The 18,794-nt window shown below is 35.0% G+C and overlaps 1 pseudogene; it reads right to left on the bottom strand.

Moving 5' to 3' along the window:
• Window positions 1-17,659: 17,659 nt before the first annotated feature.
• LOC127216312 (transcription elongation factor A protein 1-like) lies at window positions 17,660-18,387 on the bottom strand (annotated as a pseudogene).
• Between the last annotated feature and the right edge of the window lie 407 nt (window positions 18,388-18,794).

Below are 18,794 nucleotides of genomic sequence, written 5' to 3' on the forward strand. Positions count from 1 at the left end.
AGTTAATTTCTGAACTTTATATATATATATATAATCACTTGTGCGCATGTATACATATAGTGTTACACATGTGTGACCTTAACATGATTTATATGTGAATACTGACGATAAAATTCATGTCTTCAGCATTATGTTTGGTAAACATTTAACTGATTGAGACAAACTTTTAATGTGGACTTAAATTCTATCAGGAAGAAACAATAGGAAGTCCTGAATTGACTCAGTTGAAAGATTCTCTATGATGTTGAATTATATATAACATGTATATACTATAATACATGAATATAGAAATGTAATATTATATACTAAAATTTGAAATTAAATATGCAGTATATCTGGATTTGGTTCTTTGAAAGGTCTTTGTTATTAGTCATCCTTCCACACAGTCTCTCTTATACTTACTCTCCAAGCCCCAATCCCATTTGTTCTTTTCTGGTCCTTTGTTCTTCTTTATGCCTTTATAAGATAATATGCTGGCTAGAAAGTGGTGACACATGCCTTTAATCCCAACACTTGCAAGGCAGAGAGTCAGGTAGATCTCTGTGTGTTCAAGGCCAGTCTGGTTTACAGAGAGAATTTCAGGACAGGCTACAAAACTACAGAGAAACTCTGTATATAAATAAATAAATAAGCAAGTAAATAAAAAAATTATATTCCCTTTTCCTCTTCCTAAAAGATCTCTTCCTTTCAAGACTCAGGAATGCAAGTAGAAGAGTGGACAGAAAGATTAAAAAGCCAAGGGAGTGAATGATTTAAAGAAAAATGGATTTTAGGCACAAAAAGACAGATGCACTAGACCTCCAAAAGGTCATGCTAGGAAAAAAAAAATCTCAGCAAGTAAAGGGTTGTTGGCCATAAATTTTTGCCTATTTTAAGATAGAAATTTAAGGTTTTTCTTTTTTAGTGATATCACAGTTCGTATATCACTAGTCCCTGGCAGGCCTCATGACTCTGAGCAATCAGACCACATAAACTGGATTTGCTGGCCTAAGAGAGAGAGCAGGGGAGAGGGAGGGAGAGAGAGAGAGAGAGAGACAGAGACAGAGACAGAGACAGAGAGAAGGATAGAGAGGGTTTGAGAGGAAATTAAGAAGAGTGATGAATATTTTCAATAATGTATAAAATTCTCAAATTTTAAATAAAGCACACTATTGGAAAAATGAAATGAGGAGATATTAAAAACAAAGGTCATGTATATATGATGCAAATTAATGGAAAATTGATAATTAAAACACTACTGGAAAAATGATGTTTTGACCTAGGTCATTAACCGATTGACAATACAGATCTAGTAACAGTGGTAGAGGCATTTGGACCATGCACTGAGAGAGATGAAAAACAAAGTTTCTAAGGTCAAAAGTGCAAATGTGCAATTTGGCAGAATGATGTTTAGTGGAGCTGAAATACTATTTGACAGCTCTGGAATGTAGGGATTGATGCTGTTTCCCAACTATTACAAGAATGAAGGGGACTCCAAACAGGTTGTCCTAGTTTAAAATATTTAATGGAGTCTATTCACAGATGCTACTTTATCAATGAATTGTTCCTCTGGTTTACCTAGGAACTCTGAACCAAACATGCCTGTTTTGTGATCTTAATTAAAATCAAAGTCTTGATAATAAAATCATAAAGATTTAACTACAATATGGAATTCCCTAATTCCCTCTGTGTTTTATAATTGTTTTGTAAAAAGAGAAAAAAAAATGTTTTGTATAACGAAGACACAATTTTCTTAATTATGTGCCAGAAAATAAAAAGTGAAAAGGTATGAAGGAGTTTTACAAAGGTAGGAACTTCCAGAAATTTCTATCTCTATGACTGAACGCAGGTATTAGAAGAGATTGATGCAATAAGATGGAAGAGATTTCTTGACATATCTTACATACTCCATACAGCAGAGACACCTGAGGAGGGAGAGGAGGAAGCAAGTCTATACCTCAGAGTAAGAGGAACCATTCATAATGAAACATATTTTTTAAATTTTAGTAAAGGTGCGAAGAGGACCCACCTATGAGAAGGTGTTTTTATATCTAAGCTCAAGGTGATTACTACTATAATTCTCAAGAAGCTCAAAGAAACAGGAAATCAATAAGGAAAAGCAGCTATCCATCTCATAACAGAATGAAGATTGAGTTGGGGGAGGAATAGAGAGAGAGCAAGAAAAATGATATAATAATAGAGGGAGCTATTCTAGGTTTAAAAAGAAAACGGCACTAGTGAAATGTCCAGAGAACTACAAGGATGACCCCCAACTAACAATCTAAGCAATAGTGGAGAGGCTACCTTAAATACCCATCCCTGATAATGACATTGATGACTACCTTATATGCCATACTAGAGCCTTCATCTAGTAGCTGATGGAAGTAGAAACAGATACCCACAGCCAAACTCTGAGCCAAATTCCTGGGATCCACTTGCAGAGAAGGAGAAGTGATGAGCAAAGGGGTCAAGACTAGGCTACAGAAAGTCACAGAGACAACTGACTTGAAAAAGTGGGAGTTCATGGACACCCCCAGACTGATAGCTAGAAAACAAGAAAATGTGGGTCTCAGTTAGAAGGCAGGGGCACTAGAGTCAAACTAGAATCCAGATGCAGAGGGAGAGGACAAGACCAGGTTGCAGAAACATAGAGACAGCTGAATTGAACAAGGATGAGCTAAAGGGCCCCCAGACTGATAGCTGGGAATCCAGCTTGGGACTTACTCAAGCCCCCTGAATATGGGTCTCAGCTGGAAGGACTGAGCAGTCTAAGGGACCTCAGATAGTGGAACCAGGACGTATTTCTGGTGCACAAAATGACCTTGCGGACACATCTCCAATGGAGGGATACTGCCTTAACCTAGAGACAGGAGAGATGTTCTAGTCTGAAATAATATCAAATAGAGAGTCTCTGTGTGTTAATTGGAACTGGCGTGGCGGCAAGACAAGACCAGCGGCGGCAGGCGAAAAAACCGTACTTCTTACACTAGTCCCTACTTCAAATGACAGATTTAATGACCCCACCTGGATGGCATTGCCCTACATGTGGAATTGGGGTAGGGGGATGGAAGGGGAAGGTCGTCAGGGTGCATGTGAGGAGAAAGAGAGAGTAAGAATGAGGGAGGGAGAGTGGGAGAAGGAACTGGGATCTACATGTAAAATAACAAAATAATTAAAAAAAAAAAAAAAAAAAAAAAAAAGCAAGGGCAGCCTAAGAGAACTCTGACAGTGGAACCAGGATGTATCTCTGGTGCATGAAAGGATTTTGGGGACACATTTCTCATGAAGGGATACTCCCTTAGCCTAGAGACATGAAGGACGGCCTAGCCCCACCCAAAATAACTTGACAAATTTTGATGATCAGTCTTGGAAGGCCTTACCCTTCCTGGAGAGTAAATGGGGAATGGCACAGTGTGGGGATGTTCGGGCAAGGGTGGGAGGGAGATGGAACTGAGATCGATATGTAAAATAAGGAAAATGTTTTAAAAATTAAAAAAAAAAAAGCATCTATCTTCCTCCTCATGCCTGGTAGTCTTCATCCTCCAACTATATCAGCATAACCCAACAAACTACCTGGAAATGTAAGGATGTTTGGCAGATTTTACTTCAGAATCATAAAGCAAGGGATAGAAATTATAAGTTTTTAACCAAGAATCAATTCCCTGATAATTGTCCAATTTGGAAATAACATAAATGTCACTGAGTATGTAAAGGATATAAGATTACACTGTATTGATTAAGTGATGCAGTGTACTGCTGAATCATCTATTCAAAAAAGGCAATTTTCTCAGTGGAGTACAGGGAAAGGCACTTCTTTTGCCTGGGGTTGCCTTTCCTGGTACTTTTTTTCTCTCTCCAATACTGTGTGTCTTTTTGTACTAATAAAGGGAAGAAAAGTAGTTTAGTTTTCTTGGTAAACTTAACAAGGGTGTGACCTTGACTTCTTGGGTTTTGTTTCACTCAAGGTTGTAAGAGTTCCTAATTTTACTCCTTTCCAAAATACTTAGGTCTGGAAAACTTGGAGAGGATTTGGAGTAAATCTATTCAATGAATCAGCAGTTTGTATTCGCAATTGACCTTTCTCTTTGTAAATAGGCCTAGTCTTTCCTGAAGTTATTTTGTGATTTGCTTACATAAACACCATTGCATCCATTTACCAAAAAAAAAAAAAAAAAAAAAAAAAAAAAAAGTTGGAGGGATGTCTTAGTTATGGTTTCTATTACTGTGATAAAAACACTACACCCAAAAGCAAATTGAAGAGGAAAAGTTTTATTTCCTCTTACATTTTCAGTAAAAACTGTCTGTCACTCAGGGAAATGGCAGGGCTCAAAGAGCATAGAAACCTGGAGACAGGAACTGAAGTATAAGACACTGAAAATTTATGTTTACTTTCTTGTTCAGACTGGCCTGATTTTTATAAAACTCCATAACTGTGTTCAAGAGTTGCAATGCATGCTGTACATTGTTCCCACCCACATCAATACATTTTAATATTAATTTCTTTTTCTTATTGTACATATCGATCCCAGTTCTTTCTACCTCCCTCACTGTCTCCCTCCAGCCCATGCCTCCCAAACACCCTCCCATCCCATCCCCCAAACACACACACACACACACACACACACACACACACACACACACACACACAGCGAAAGGGTGATGCCAGGAGCGGTCAACAAAAATCTGTCAAGTCATTTGGATTAGGGACTAGGCCCTCCCTCATGCCTTTAGGTTAAGGGAGTATCCCTCCATGGAGAATGTGCTCCCAAATTCCTTACCTGCACCAGGGATACATCCTGGTTCCCTTAGACTGCCCAGGCCTTCTAACTGAGACCCATGTTCAGGTGGTCTGAGTCTGCCTAATGCTGGTTTCCAAGATATCAGTCTGGGGTCCCATTAGCTCATCCATGTTCAGGTCAGTTTTCTCTGTGGGTTTCTGTAGCCTGATATTGACCTCCCTCTCTGTATCTGGATTCCAGTTCAATTCAGTGTTTAGCTGTGGGTGTCTGTTACTATGTCCATCAGCTACTAGATGAGGCTCTATGATGGTGGATGAGTTAGTAATCAATCTCATTATCAGGGGAGGACATTTATGGTAGCCTTTCCACTGTTGCTCAAGTTGTTAGTTAGGGTCATACTTGTATGTCGCTGAACATTTCTCTAGAGTCAGTTTTCTCTTCAAACCAATAATGGCTCCCTCTTTTATGCTTGCTCCCTCTCTCTCCATCTCTCTCTCTCTTTTTCTATCATCTATTCCTCCCCTGACTCAATCTTCTTAGTCCCACTTGCTTTCCTCTCCTCCCATTCTCTTTCTCGTAGCCTCCTCTCCACTCACTGATCCCCCCATTCCCAATATGCTCAGAATATCTTGTTCCTTTCCCCTTCTGTGAGGGACCTTGTAATTAATCAAGAAAATGTCCTACACATTTGCCTCCATGTAATTTTATGAAAGAATATTCTTAATTGATGTTCCTCTTCCCAAATAATTTTAGCTATTGTCAAGCTGAAAAAAAAAAAAAAAAACTCACATTTCCAGGGACATGCCACATTTTAGTAAATAATTATACTCTATCATTATTTAACACTAATCACCATTGACATAATCCCCTAAAACTTCTACAAAGCCAAGGCTACAACTTTGTTTTTTCAACTCAAAGCCAAACAATAATCCAACAATCTATCTAAATTTATGTGATAACAGAATCTATGTCCCTTTAGCAGCAATGTGAATTCATGTAATTCATACATGGGATTAATGATGCAGGTGAATACTGGAAGCCAAAAAATGAAGCACAAAGTCAATGTAATGAAATAATTGACATCTATATTGCCTGAACAAGTTGCCCTGCAGTATAATGATTAACTGTAAAAAGCAATTCATAGAAACATAATCTACCATTTCATTGTTTCAACCTTTCCTCCTTATATAAATTATTTTCTGTGGTGCTTATATATTTACAAGCAAGTTAGTTTTAGGATATTTAGCTTTGAGAAAACGTATGTTGATGTGAGGTATTATTCAGTGAGCGAGATGGTTAATCATGCTATCACCAACAGGACAAAAGATGAATAAAAGTGGCAGAATCAGGAAGAGGACAGAAACCAAGACTGTTTTAAAGTTAAAGTCCCTTTATTCATCCTTTTCTGTTATTGCTCAAAATACATCCAAGAGCCATTTTATCTCCATCTATAACATAAAAATTCAAAATAATTTTATGATTGCATAATTAACCAATATTAATGTGGAAACGAGAGAAATTAGCCATTTCAATGAGCAAAGGATAAAAGATTTAAAAGCTTATGAAACATCATGAAATCTTAAAGCCACACATTCACAAATTGTTCTGAGTATGCTCTTGACATATTGCTAAAAGGTAAGTAGCAATTTCACAGTAATTTGAAACACTGTGGAAGAAGATTTAGGAGACTGTCTATACAACAATACAAAAAGACTTACTTCCTTTTCGAGATGCTTCATAATTAATATAAAGAATTGCATATAATAAAATGAATATGCCAACATAATGCTCATAATAACTCACAGTACTTAAAATTAGAATGCTCTTCAATTTTAAATATTAACTAAATAATTAATTTATTTACATTGTAAGTACTTGAGAGTAAATGCTAGGATTTATAAATATTTATTAGAATTATAATGTTGTTTACCTTTTACACATATCTCCTTTCTAAACATATAAAATGCACAGCTTTCAAAAATTTTAAACCAAGAAATTAAGACATAATTCCCTGCAGAATAATAGATAACAATTATCTTTTGTAAAAGGCAATTAGATGCCACAGAATCACATGCTTGCCTTTAGCCTTATGAAGGACAGGAAAAAGCACATCAAAAATATTATACCGATTTCTAGGATGCATATTTGATTAACAGTGCCTTGGCACTGCTATCATGTCTGTATATTTAGAACACAAAGGTTTAATTATTAATGCATCATTCAAAATGGCTATTAAGGTAAATGTGACCATTTGTAGTCTCTTTTCCTTCTCAAGAGTCTTGTAAAATAAACCTGTTTGTTTCAAGCTAACCCCTGACTATTGGCTGTATCCTACAATCAGCTGAGGAATCAGTAAGTACCTCCTAATCAGCCCTGTGGTGTCTTATCTATTAAATTAATTTGTGTTTTTACCCACTTGCCTTTGAAGTCCTGTTGAATCAAATGACCTTATTTTAAGATGTCTTGAAGGACTTTAATATTCAAATCACGTGAGCTTTTCCCTCATTAATTTAAAAAGAAACTTGAAGAACAAATTTAGATTAATTTTGCAGAAAACTTTCTTTGATTGTATTATTACTACTTAAAACAAGCACTTCCAAGAATACTTTTGTGAAATCAGATTTCTATACATAAGGAGAAATACTTTAGGACTTTAATAATAATAACTATTATTTATAATCAATTTATTTTCTCCTAAAAGAATTATATTGCAAAAGAGCTAAGGAAGGAAAGAGGAATATTTTAATAAGAAAGCAAAGGCCAATTTGTCACCTTTTTCTCTCCTTTTATATTTTTTGTGCTCTTTCATGTTTCTATACACAGTTGTGGGGGCACTAACCCATGTACTGTGACTTAATGCCTCTTTAGCAAACCATAAAGGTAGAAAGGTTATCTGTTCTCCTTGAAGATGGTTGGAGACCCTCAAATGAGAGGTTTCCTCCTTGTACCCAGAGTAGGAGCATCACTGTCACTGCAGACAGGTGTAGACAGCATGTAGCCAAAGGATTGTCTGAGTCCCTTTGTTCTTTTGCTACAATGCCTTATGCTCCTCCTTTTTTTTTTTTCATACCAGCTACCTATTTGTTTATGACACACTATAAAAGTATTCAAGTTTCCTCTTCCTGAGAGTGTTGTTTCAGAAGTCTCCTAAATCACATAAAGCTTACATAAAACAAGTTTGTTGTGACAAAATGAACAGATTCATTTATTCATTAAACAAAAGAAAACAACTAGAAGCCACTTCATCCTAAATTCCATGCTATTTGGTATATGGGGGCCTTCAAAAGAGTCTCAATCCTAAGTGTATGAGTTAAACTTGACATGTGATATAATAATTCAGTTAAGGAAATTATGTTACTAGAAACTGGCAATAAACAGTGTAAGAAATATCCTTATGACAAAATACTAAGCAATCTTACATAGAGAATATTGGAAAACATCCTCTGAAAAAGAGGTGCTTTTTGGAAAAGACAGGAAGCAAGAACCCAAAAATCTAGTATTCTAGAAAATAAAATGTTCCCCAAGGATAGAGAAGAAGCAGAATCCTGATCAGGAAATCATTTAAGAAACTGAGTCAGGTGGTGTTGGTGCATGCATTTAATCCCAGCATTTACTTACTCTGCAAAATTCATATAATGCAAATTTCATGTTTGATCACCTGTGTTTTAAAATCAAGATGATAGCCAATGATATATCAGACAGATGCCATCATTGACTATTTACACACTTGCAAATTGTTTGTGAAATTGAAAATGAATCTGTGAAAGTGGTTATCAAAATGTTTTCTTTTAAAACACAAGCCAACATGTGACCTGGTTTATGACCTACCAAAGAAAGTATGGTAGTTCCTTGTGAAAAACTGCCCCTGTTCACTGCAATATCCTTGACAACATTCAGTATAAGATATTCTCATAATCAATTAACTGTGATCTATGGTATCAAGCACAAATCTTTCTTAACCAGCCTCCATCAATTGCTACTAGTTCAAAAATAAAATAATGCTAACAAAGATAAAATATAAAGTTGTCCCCAATATGAATTAACAAAACATCTCATTTCAGCTTTAAACTACACATGAAAATATTATTTAAAATAATCAACTGAAACTTCAAATGTTCTAAAAGGGTGCATTACTAAAGTAATTCGGCATCAAATTATACTTTAAAGCACTTATTTAGCAGAACCAGTACTTTAGCCTATAAAAAGGTAATCTTAATTATGATAGTTTGGTCTGTGGAATATTGACTCGTTGTTTCATTTTTATTACAATGATATTCAATCAATTATTTTTATCATGGTTTGAAACTGGAAAATAATTATAAGGACAAGGATAAAAATATATTGCAATATATCTGAAGATCAGAAATATGCTCTGAAAGCTGGTGGATAGCTCAGTAGTTCAGAGCTTGTATGGTTTTCTTAGGGACTACAGTTGAGTTCCTGGCTCAAACACAAAATGGCTCAAAGGATATCTGCTGTCTTACTGTGTATTCTGTATGCACTCTTATTCACATGCATAAATTTTCTTTCCTCTTTCTCTCTTCCTCTCTTTCTCGCTCTCTCACACACACAATAAGCATGCCGATAATTTTCAAAGTAAAAGGAAAATTATTTAAAATTATCTCTGATTAAGGTTCATTGGAAAGATGAAATTTAAGTGTGTCCCTTTCAAACTGACATGCTCATCAATGTCTTATGATTAGTGATCAGCACTTCCCAGATTGTACAGCATAGTAACAGAGGTAGTTTAGTAAGAAATGAAAATAAGGAAGTCATCATGCATTGATCTATAGCTGATTAATTGGAATATTTTAAAAATAGTAATTGATTACTGAATATTTTATTAGCACAAACATACAGTACATATAATATATAACTAAATATTTATGCATCTGTACATATGTGTTACAGTCAGTCTGTGCACTATTGTGTGTCACCATATATTGTTTAATCCAGCAAATATTTAGACTATTCCTTGTTACAGGCACATAAAATCAATTGTGTCATACCCACAAGGCACAGACTGATAACTTACTCCAAAATATAAAAGAGTGGTTGATACTAGAATGAAAGAAACTTTGGTTACCAACAGCCAGCCACCAGTGGTTATTGGAAGTATTTGGACAGGTACAGTTCTATCCTGTAAGTTTGTCAAAGCAATTCTAGATAATTATATACTAAAATAACAGGAAAATCAGACTCAAAACATGGAACAAACCAAACTGAGAAAATGTTGCAAAACTGTTTACTTGACTGCATCAAAAGGAAGTCATCTAACTCTTACTACAGGTCCCACCAGCCATCTGATCATATGTGGCCATCAAGGATAACAACTTCTAGAGGTCCAGGAATAAATCCATCTCCATAGTTAACAAGGCCTGCTTGAACTTACATACATGAGTTACACACCTCTTAATTCTCTAAACCCAGCTTTCAACTTTGTCTCAATGACCCATACTGCCTCACACCTCAGATGGTCTGACCCACTTTACTGAGGCTTGCTAATTTTTGACACTGAAGCTAGACTCAGTAGTATATAAGCCTTCCAGCAGATATATCTCTGTCCTTCATATCTTCTCTAAAAATCTCATTATGTCTGCGTCAGACTCTGCCTCTTCTTCCAGTAAGTCACATATACAATGAGGTACATTTACATATAGATATATTCACTGAGCTCAGTGATCTGAGTATTATCATTAGTAGTTAATATTGGAATTAAAGAACCTGTGATTAACAACAGCCAGCTAGCAAAGGAAATTTGGAGTATTTCTCCAGGTACAGACAATGAAACTGAATTAGGTTGTAGATTTAGTATTATTCAATAATTTCTGACATGTCAAAGACAAGAATACATTTATATTTTTTACACTCTCCAATTGCAAGAATTTTGGACATAAGGTAATGATTTCATTTTCTAACTCTAGCAAATTAATCCAGGTTCCTTTGCTTGCTTGGCTGGCTATAAACCACTGGGCTTCATTCCCAGGACTTTTCAGTTTTCATTTTTAGACAAGTTCTTACTAAGTTACTCTTACTAGCTTTAAATTCACTCTATGGTCTTCACATAGTGTCTTCATCCAATCTTCTTTCTTCAGCCTCCAAAACACCTGAGATTTTGGGCCTCTTTCTACTAAGAATTCTTATTTACCATCAAATATACTAACAATGCCTTGGAAATTAACTTGCCTTGCCATAAAAGTATTCACAATCAAGACAGGTAGATCGTTGAGGCTCCCTAACTAGCTAGTTTATCACTAAGTAAAAGGCACATAGGATACCTGAAAAAGAAAGAAACCTGAAAATAAAAGAAACAGTGACAGCACCTGAAGAATAACACCTGAGTTAGGCACCATATTATTTTCTGTTCCCCATACATATGGATATGCATGCATATCCAGAAGCAATCTAATACATATGAGCAAGATGAAGTCTTAGCATTAACTACAATTTAAAAAATTCATTTTAACTTGCAATAAAAATACATTTCTATACCATCCGTCTAATTGAATAGCACATACCAACATACTAACTGAATTGCATATCCTATTACCACAGATTTGAGAGCACATAGTGTTTTTAGTACCCAATATGTGGAATAAACATATTGTTTATATGTGTATTTCTCAGCAGAGTTTTGTATGTATTAGGCTTGTGGTTAGAGTATATATCTCAGAATATATAAAGCTTGGAATGGTCTTTATATATTATTTGTATTTGCCCATTTTGTCTTTTGTGATCATTAAAAAGTCAGTAAATAGGAAAGAGATACTGCAATGCTATTATCTATTTTTTTTAAGAAGAAATGTAAACATTCACTCTGTTATAACATTTAGATTAGTCTGTAAAGAACAGACTTATGGTAACAAATGGTAGAAAATATTAATAAAATAATCCAGGAATAGAGAAATCAATGGAACGAAAATTTTCCTGATTTAGTAGAGAAATAGAATAATGAGCACCTTAAACTTCATGATGGAATTCACACAATGTTATTTACAGTATGAAAAGGTATAATTATAATGAGAGTTTAAAAGCACATCTTCTGAACACAGAAAATATTCTTCCATGAACTGACTATGGTGGTGATATGGGACTATGTGGTCTCAGACAATGCCATTTCGAATATATCGGGAGACAAATATGGAGATGGCTCAAAGATGTCTCTGGCAGCGCTTCATGTATTCACCACCACAGACTTAATGACAGTGATGAGATCAGGTATCTGAAGCAGGCATTCACCCAATGGATAGGAACTAGAAGGCAAAAAAAAAAAAAAAAAAAAAAAAAAAAAAAGTCACCAAATGAGAAATGAAGGCTCCCTTTAGAAATTCCTCCTCCTTAGGAAAACAATTCCTTGTTTATCTGCATGCAGAAATGGGATTTGAGAATAATATGGAAGTGTACAACAGGCAATGGCTTTTTTCCCAAATGCTTCCACATTCAACTCTGGATACAAGAGTATCTCAAAACTCATTAGTTATCCACATTTCTCATTTTGAGAAGATGATTGGTTAAACTAAGAAAGCTATATTCAACACTATAGAAAAAAGTTCAAACAGGTATTGAAAACTCATGTTCTCCCTTCCTTCTTCCCTCCCTCTCAGTCTCTGTCCCTCTGTCTCCCCCCCTGTGTGTGTGTGTGTGTGTGTGTGTGTGTGTTTTGAGAAAGTTTTATTGAGAATCCATTAGATAGAGTGACTATTAAAATGATTTTAATAGACCAAATGTTTGGAGAAAGAGTTAAGAAAGAAAATGCATTAGAATAGACCACTCTGCTTTTTACTTTTGTTTTTCAGATTCACCTCTTAACATTCCAATAAATTATTTTAAAACACAAATCACGGAAGGTATAATATTCAAATTTCATTGTAATGAATCCAAATAACTTTTCATCAAGAAGTGTACCTAATGGTATTACTTTTGCTTTAAATCCCCTAACTTCTAATTAAGTTTTTGGAGCAATAGCAATACAAGTTACTTGATTCTAGATGAATAATGCCAAGCTCAGTAAAAATTATTAAATTTTGGTATCTGTAGAATAATGTGACATCTGTGTTCTAATGTACATACCTAGGCAACACTCAAAGGAAAATGAAGTCTAATATAATCATTATTAAATATTTATTAGTCACAGCTCAAAATCTCATTAATTGTACTGCTGTACAGAAACACCTATTTCCCAAGCACAAACAACTTTAAGGTTTGGGAATTAAAACTTTGTATGTCAATACTCTTCCAGCTCAAGGCAGAAAGAATTTTAGCTTATCAAGTAAGGAAAGCTTATTTCCAACCACTCAGTTTTTTCATTTACAACTTAATCTGCATTCTTTTATGTTATTTCCTTCAAAAATACCTAAGTGAACACTTTTGAACTAGCAATTATTTATTGTGATAGGGAAACATGGAACATAAGACACAGAATAGAAAAACAAAGTAAAGTGATATACAAAGAAGAATGTGAGCTATGGATTAGTAAATAGTTAATCCTTTAATTTCTCTTCTCTTTGATTAAATACAGATTCTTTTGTATATAATATAATCTGAATAATGTTTCCCATCTCCTCCTAATTTCTCCTTTCCTGCCTTCCCATCTAATTCTACTCCCTTTCTGTCTCTCACTAGAAAAGAACAGGCTTCTTAGAAATAACAACCAAACATCACAAAATATAATATAATTAGATAAAAAAAAAACAAAACAATATACTGAATTTGGAGAAGACCTCCCAATGAAAAGTTGTAAGAACCTCAAGAAAGTGCATAAGCATCAGAGACACATTCATTCACATATTCATAAGTACCATGACACTACTAAACTTAAAGCTATATTGTACACACAGAGGAACTGGTGAAGGTCTTGTGCTCTTGGCTTCTTCTCTCTGTCTTTGTCTCCCCAACTCTTTCTTACGCTTCCACCTCTACTGAACTCTGCAGGGAGATATTTGAAAGAGTTCTGGTGTGTGTGTGTGTGTGTGTGTGTGTGCGTGCATGCATCTGTGTTTCTCTTTCTGCATCATGTCTAGTCTGGTTTAGGGTGTCTGTGTCTCTTCCCATCTGTTGCAGGAGAAAGACTCTTTGATGATGGCTACATAAGTCACCTTTTTATTAGTAAAGCAGGATGTCATTAGGAGTCATTTCATTGTCATACTTTTTAAACCAGTAGAATTTGGTTTTACCCCAGGTCTCTGGGATATGAAGTCTCTGGTTCATGTTCATCTAAGCAATGCTGTTTATTCCCATTGCCCTAACATATTTTGCAGACAGAAAAGATTGTAGACCAAAAAGTGTTGAATAGGTTGGTGTCTATGTTTCTATTTTGGTAGCCTGAAGAGTACCTTTCCATGTCAAAGACACTAGAACATAGGGTGAAGGGTCTATCTAGGCATCAGCTCCACCTGTCTTGTTCAGTGAGTTGTATAGATGTTGTCTTCTAAATGAGGTTTTATTATCAGGTTATAGAGGCAACCTATTATGTTAGCAACAGCCTCAGTTGTTTGATGATTTTCATGGAACACTTTCTGCCAACAACTCATTTGGATGAAATTCAATCCAGGCGTGGGACACTTCCCTTAGGTGACAGGAGATTTGTCAGTTATGGTTCTTACTCCCTCATTATTTGAAAATATTATTAGAACCACATTTATATATTATAAGAATTTTTCACTAATGTTCCATACAATCCCTCCAATACCTTTCAGTTTAGCTCTCTTCAATCATTATTTCCCTCAATCTCATCTCCCTTCCATTTCCCATCTGATACTCCCCTTTATTGTCCATATCAGGTTTCAGCCAACACATAAAGTCCATTCTCTTTCTCTTTCCTTAGGAAGATCCATGTGATATATCCCCATTCTCCTCCTCTATGCCTAAGTTTCTTGGATCTACTGACTGAAGCATAGCTATCATATATTTATTGAGCATTATCCAGATATAAGCACATGCATATCATAGGTGTTTTCTTGGTGTGGATTGCCTCAATTGAGATTTTATTTTTCTAGTTCCATACATTTGTGTGTGAATTTTTTTGAGGGACATTTGGTGGTTTCCAATTTCTAGCCATTATGAGTAAGGTGATAATGAACAAGGTTGAGCAAGTATTCTTGCTATAGGATAAAGCATCTTTTGATTAGTTGCCCAAGAGCAGTATAGCTAGAACTTGAGACAAACTTTCCTCTTTCTGAGGAACTGCCACACTGCTTTCCATAATTGTTGTACAAGTTTTCAATATCATTAGCAATGAAGAAGTGTTTTCATAGCTATACATTATCAGCAGCATGAACAGTTCTTTTGTTATTGGTCTTTCCGATTATGACAGGCATAAAATAAGATAGACTCTCAAAGTATTCTGTTATTTGTTTCCTTGTGGTTAAGAATGTCGAACATTTCCTTTCTTGTATGTTTATCAGTCATTTGAGTTTCCACTGTTCAGAATTCTATATTCCATTTTTAAATTTATTTTTGTATTATGCCTTTTGAGTTCTTTATGCACTTTGGATTTTAGCCCCCTGTTGTATGTGGAGTTTAAAAATCTTTCAGACTCTGTAGTCTAATGATTTGTCTTTTGATGCTGTCCTTTGCAGAACAGAAAATTTTCAGTTTCAAGAGGTCCTCCTATTTATTAATTGTTGCTGTTATAACCTGCATTAATGATTGTACTGTTCAGGGAGTTTCATTCTTTTCAAGGAGTTCAAGGTTATTCCTTACTTCTCTTCTATCAGGAGCTGTGTACCTTGTTTTATTTTGAGGTCTTTGATCCATTTAGAGTTGAATTTTGTGCAGGGTGATTGCTTGTTTCAATAGTCAAATCTGACCAGCACCATTTGTTGAAGATGCTCTTTTTTTTTTTTTTTTTTTTTTTTTTTTTTGTAGTGTGTATATCTGGCTTCTTTATTAAAAATTAGGTGTCAACATATGTGTGGGTTTGTGTCTGGGTTTTCAATTGAATTCCTCTGATCAATGTGTCTATTTCATGCCAATATCATGCTGTTTTGTTATTATCAGTGTGTAGTACAAATTGAGATAAGGAGCAGTGGGACCTCCCACTGTTCTTTTATTGTTGAGGATTATTTAAGCTATTGTGGGTTTCTTGCTGTTCCACATAAAGGTAAGCATTGTTCTGTGAAGAATTGTTTTGGAATATTTATGGGATAGCAATGAATCAAAAAAGTGCTTTTAGTAGGATGGACATTATTGCTATATTTATCTACAGTTTTATGAGCATGGAAGACCTTTCCAGTTTTTGATATCTTCAGTTTTATTCTGGAATTGACATGTAAAAAAACTTTGTTTCAAATTTAAATTTAAAAAATGGGGAAAATAAAAAGAATTGTACTTTTTAAATCATGCATGCAGTTCCTTGTGTGCTTAGAGTTACCAGAAGATATTATATATTATTTGAGGCTATTATGAAAGGTCTTGTTTCCCTAATTGTTTTCAAAGTTCCTTGTAATTTGTAAAAAAGCTACTGATTTTTGTGCATGAATTTTGGGTCCAGCAACTTTGCGGAGTCTTTTCAGCTATTAAGAGTCGCTAGAGAAATTTTTAGGTTACTTATGTATACTATCATACTACCTAAAAATATTCTTTGATTTCTTATTTTCAATTTGTGTCCCTGTGACTTCCTTTATTTGTGTTATTATTCTAGTTAAGTTTTCATGTCCCGTATTGAATTGGTATGGAAAGAGTGAGAGTGGCAACCTTGTCTTGTTCCTGATTTTATTTATTATTTCCTGTTTAACAACAAAAAAATTATTGATTTACAATTTTAAAATGGATCTTTTAAAAGTTGGAATATTTTAACCTTATTATTTTTAAAATAATTCTTTCAGAATCTACTTCAATTTTTAAAGTGACAGAAATTACCCATGGACCAATCTTTTTTAACATAGACATTTAAGTATTTTATATGTTATGTCAAGTAATCTGCAGAGCAGAGCAGAGTGCAAAGCTTGTACAGTGGTATTTACATAGACATCTGGCCAGATGCAAATACACAAGTGTAAGCTTTGTAACAGTGGCCTTTACTATATGTATCAGAACATCTGTATCAAGAAAGCTATGTGAAAACCACTGCTTATTACCACTGCAAAACAAGCAGGACACATTTAAACAAAGGTAAAACTTAATTGTGGAATATGTATTGTAAAACTACTTGGTACAGCCTACATTTCAGTTGGCACAACATCATCATGCAAGAAAAGAGTCAGCACAAAAGATTCAGAATAAAAGATTTTTATTTTTGCAACCTCCATATGCAAACAGCACAGCTGAATGATTTGTTAGGCTCAGTCCTTGTTCAGTAGATTCTGAAATATAAGTCTAGTCCAAGGAACGCTACTATTATACTGACATTTCCTTCCCAGTATGTCTTCTTATGGGGAGAAAGTCACCAGAAGTATGCCCGTGAGTGGCTTTGTGAAAAGCCTAGAAACTATAACAGAGTTCTGTGAAAGTAGAGTGCAAAGTCAAATAAAACCAATCTAATTGTAATTAAGTCAATTCTCAAAGAAAACTCTATTAAAAGCAGTAATATACATGTATGAGAAATACAAGAAATGATCACTGCTGTTAGTCACAAACTCTGATGTTTGTATTACTCCTTATCGTGTCCTTTAATAATTTATGTACATAACAATGACAATAGCAATTTGTCTTTATGAATTAATGGAGAATAACAAAATATTTAATAAAACATAACATAAACTTACTTATAAATTAGATACATTATCTAATTCTTCTATGGTCTCCTGGCTAATCTGAAACCATAGAAGGCCTTTAAGAAAGATGTTAGGTGAGAAACAAAAAACAATCCATGGGATGTGTACTGTTTACAAATATCATTTGCACAGAAATAAGTTGTCTGGCCTAATTTTAAAGCTAATGACAAAATTCATTTTTCTTAATGGTCCAGATACTTTGTCAATTCTTCCAACTAAACAGAATTTTCACCGATTTCCACATTCATTAATAGAACAAATGTTGCCATTGGTTCATCAGCACTACGAGTTCGCACCGGTGTGTAAGTGCAGTTCATTTTACATTTGCCACACATGAACAATTCAGTCTTGGCCATCTGATGCTCTCTGATGACTTCTTTGCTAGGTTTTTCCTCATTTCCTTGAGCTTATCACTAGCCATTTCCACCTGTCATTCTAGCAAACAGGTCAGCAGGAATATTCCCACACAGCACATTTTTTCCTTAAATTTGGATTCTTTGCATCTTTAAGATTTGATATCCTACTCCGTACTTTGTTTTTGTATTTCATGTCTGCATTTCTTATTTCTTGATATATAATTTCCTCAACCTGCATTCCCAGTTCTTCCTCATCTGCTCCAATATCAAAGTTGTCATCTCCTGTCCCAAGAGCTGCAGCAAGCATCTCCCTGCATTTTAACTACACAGAATCATTAGTGCTTGGTTCTCAAGGAAAACATGAAACCTTAAGTGTCTCCAGTGTTGTCTCTTCCTTTCTGCTGCTTACATTGCCACTAGACATTTTCTCTTGCTTCGGGGCTATTCTGTGATGAAATTGTAGGTTCTTTTTTCTTTTCTTCAGGGTCTTTATCAGTTGATGGAACATCTAATAATTTTTTTCCAGTATTTGATGAATTATTTGGCTAAAGATGTGACTTCTTCATCTGTACTCTGCTTGTGAATAGCATTGACAGACATTCCAATTCTAGTGGACTGTAATACTTCCAGAATCATGGTACTATTCTTAAGCTATTTTAGCAAGTCCAATATTCCAGCCACATTCTTCTTCTGCACCATCCTGTCCATCTTTTTGGCAATGTGAACCACCTTGTCCTCTATTGCTCTGGAAGGCCTCTGCTCACTCCGCCACAGTGGACAGGAAGTGAGAGAAGCTGTGCATTCACTCAACAAGCCATGAAGCAGACAGCCTAGGCCTTCCTCCTTGTCCCTGATTTTAGTGGAAATGGTTTGAATTTCTCTCCATTGAAATTGGTATTAGCTACACATTTGCTGTAGAATGTCTTCATTATGTTTACACATTTCTCTTGCATTCCTAATCTCTCCAGGACTTTTTAACATAGTGTTTTTATTGATTCTTTTGTAAT

The sequence above is a fragment of the Phodopus roborovskii genome, unplaced genomic scaffold, assembly GCF_943737965.1.
Source record: "Phodopus roborovskii unplaced genomic scaffold, PHOROB, whole genome shotgun sequence".
NCBI classification, from domain to species: Eukaryota; Metazoa; Chordata; class Mammalia; order Rodentia; family Cricetidae; genus Phodopus; species Phodopus roborovskii.